The sequence below is a fragment of the Erinaceus europaeus genome, chromosome 2, assembly GCF_950295315.1.
Source record: "Erinaceus europaeus chromosome 2, mEriEur2.1, whole genome shotgun sequence".
NCBI classification, from domain to species: Eukaryota; Metazoa; Chordata; class Mammalia; order Eulipotyphla; family Erinaceidae; genus Erinaceus; species Erinaceus europaeus.
In genome coordinates this window covers 186,895,988-186,898,029 of record NC_080163.1, presented here as the reverse complement: position 1 = coordinate 186,898,029, position 2,042 = coordinate 186,895,988, and the positions used below count along the sequence as shown (strand labels likewise).

General features: G+C 42.5%; 1 pseudogene; it reads left to right on the top strand.

Moving 5' to 3' along the window:
* Positions 1-1,009: 1,009 nt before the first annotated feature.
* On the top strand, positions 1,010-1,745 carry LOC132537042 (ras-related protein Rab-2B-like; annotated as a pseudogene).
* Positions 1,746-2,042: the final 297 nt, after the last annotated feature.

Sequence of the window (2,042 nt, the reverse complement as noted above, 5' to 3'; positions counted from 1 at the left end):
TAAGGAGCCCGGTTCAAGCACCCTGGCTCCCTACCTGCAAGGGAGTCACTTCACAGGGGGTGAAGCAGGTTCTGCAGGTGTCTGTCTTTCTCTCCACCTCTCTCTCTGTCTTCCCCTCCTCTCTCCATTTCTCTCTGTCCTATCCAAAAACGACATCAATAACAACAACAACAATAACAACAACAACAATAAAAAACAAGGACAACAAAAGGGAAAATAAATAAATATTAAAAAACAAACAAACAATGTGCTAGGACTCTGCTTCCAGTCTAGTAAGCAGAGTGGAGCACTGTCCCAGTTTACACTAATGTTGGTGCCCTGGATTGAACCCAGGACCTCGGAACCTTAGGCACAGAAGCCATTCATGTAACCATTATACTATCTCCCCAGTCCCTATGCCTAATGTTGACATGGGCGGGGGGAGTCGACATGAATGGAAAAAAAAAAGGCTCAAAAAGTTTTAAAGTGAATTTTGTGGACATATCATAAATAAATGAAGAGTTGAGCAACAAACCCAAAAAGTCCATTTGACAAGAAGGCTGGGAAACCACATGGATTTCAGTGCTATGTCTCATACTATGACTGTGTTGCTGTTAATATATTGCGTTAGCTCTTTCAGTAGATGTTTTAATGTATTTAGATGGATTCTCATTGGGTGCATAGATGTTAATAATTGTTAAGTCAGGGCCAGGCAGTGGCGCACCTGGTTGAATGCACATGTTGCAATGCACAAAGACCCAGGTTCGAGCCCCCGGCCCCCACATCCAGGGGGAAAGCTTTGTGAATGGTGAAGCAGGGTTGAAGATGTCTTTCTGTCTCTTTCTCTTTCTGTCTCCCCCTTCCTCTTGATTTCTGACTGACTCTATCCAATAAATAAATAAAGATAATAAAAAAATTTTTAAAGAAAGAAATACAATTAAAAAATGAAAAAATTTTTTTTTACCTCCTGCTAGAGAGGCAGGAGGTAAGTGAAGTCGGGGCGAACGTGGAATCTGGAGGAAACGGGGCCATGACTTATGCTTATCTCTTCAAGTACATCATCGTTGGGGACACAGGTGTGGGAAAGTCATGTCTCTCATGCAGTTTATAGACAAGCGCTTCCAGCCTGTCCACGACATCACAATTGAGAGCGAGGAATAGGAGAAAGAGAAGCAGAGCATCACTCTGGCACATACACTGCCAAGGACTGAACTTCAAACCTCTCATACTTACGAATCCAACACTTTACCCACTGTACCGCCTCCTGGACTGCCGACAACTGAATTTGTGTGTGTGTTGAAGAGAAAGAAGAAAATTGAAGAGTCATTCCAGACTTAAAAGGCAGATGGGAAATAAAGGTGTGGAGTTTGGGGCCCATATGGTCAACATTGATGGAAAACAAATCAAACTGCAAGTCTGGGATACATGACTTAGAATCTCGCAGAGATGTGAAGAGAGAAGAAAGAGAGGCTTTTGCTTGTGAGCATGGGCTTATATTCATGGAAACTTCAGCCAAAACAGCCTGCAAAGTTGAAGAGGCTTTCGTTAACACAGCCAAAGAAATATATAGGAAGATCCAACAAGGTGTATTTGATGTCCACAATAAGGCAAATGGTATCAAGATTGGTCCCCAAGAGTGTACTTCAACATCAGTGGGATCCAGCACCTCTCAGCAGAACTCTGATGACTTAGGGTCCAGCTCTGGCTGCTGCTGAACATCTAACCTGAACTCTTTTTTTATTCCTGGAAAAGCTTCAGTCAATGGGCTTATGAAAGAGAGATTACTTGCTTTGGCTGTGAAAGGCCTCCTTTTAAGGTGTGATGTTTTGCCTTCCTATTTTTAAAAGGATGAGGGGAGAGTTGGGGTCCTATTGATCCAGTTCTCCTTCGAGGACATGAGCATTCCCTAGAGGTCAGGTCACTTCTTATCCTGCTATTTTAGTTTCCATAGTGTTAGAATCAAACACAACTACAATGGTAGTTCAGAAGGAAGCACATTATTTTATAACAGACAGTATGCTTTGCACCAAGAATTTATGACAAAGGTCTAGGACTTTCTGCTT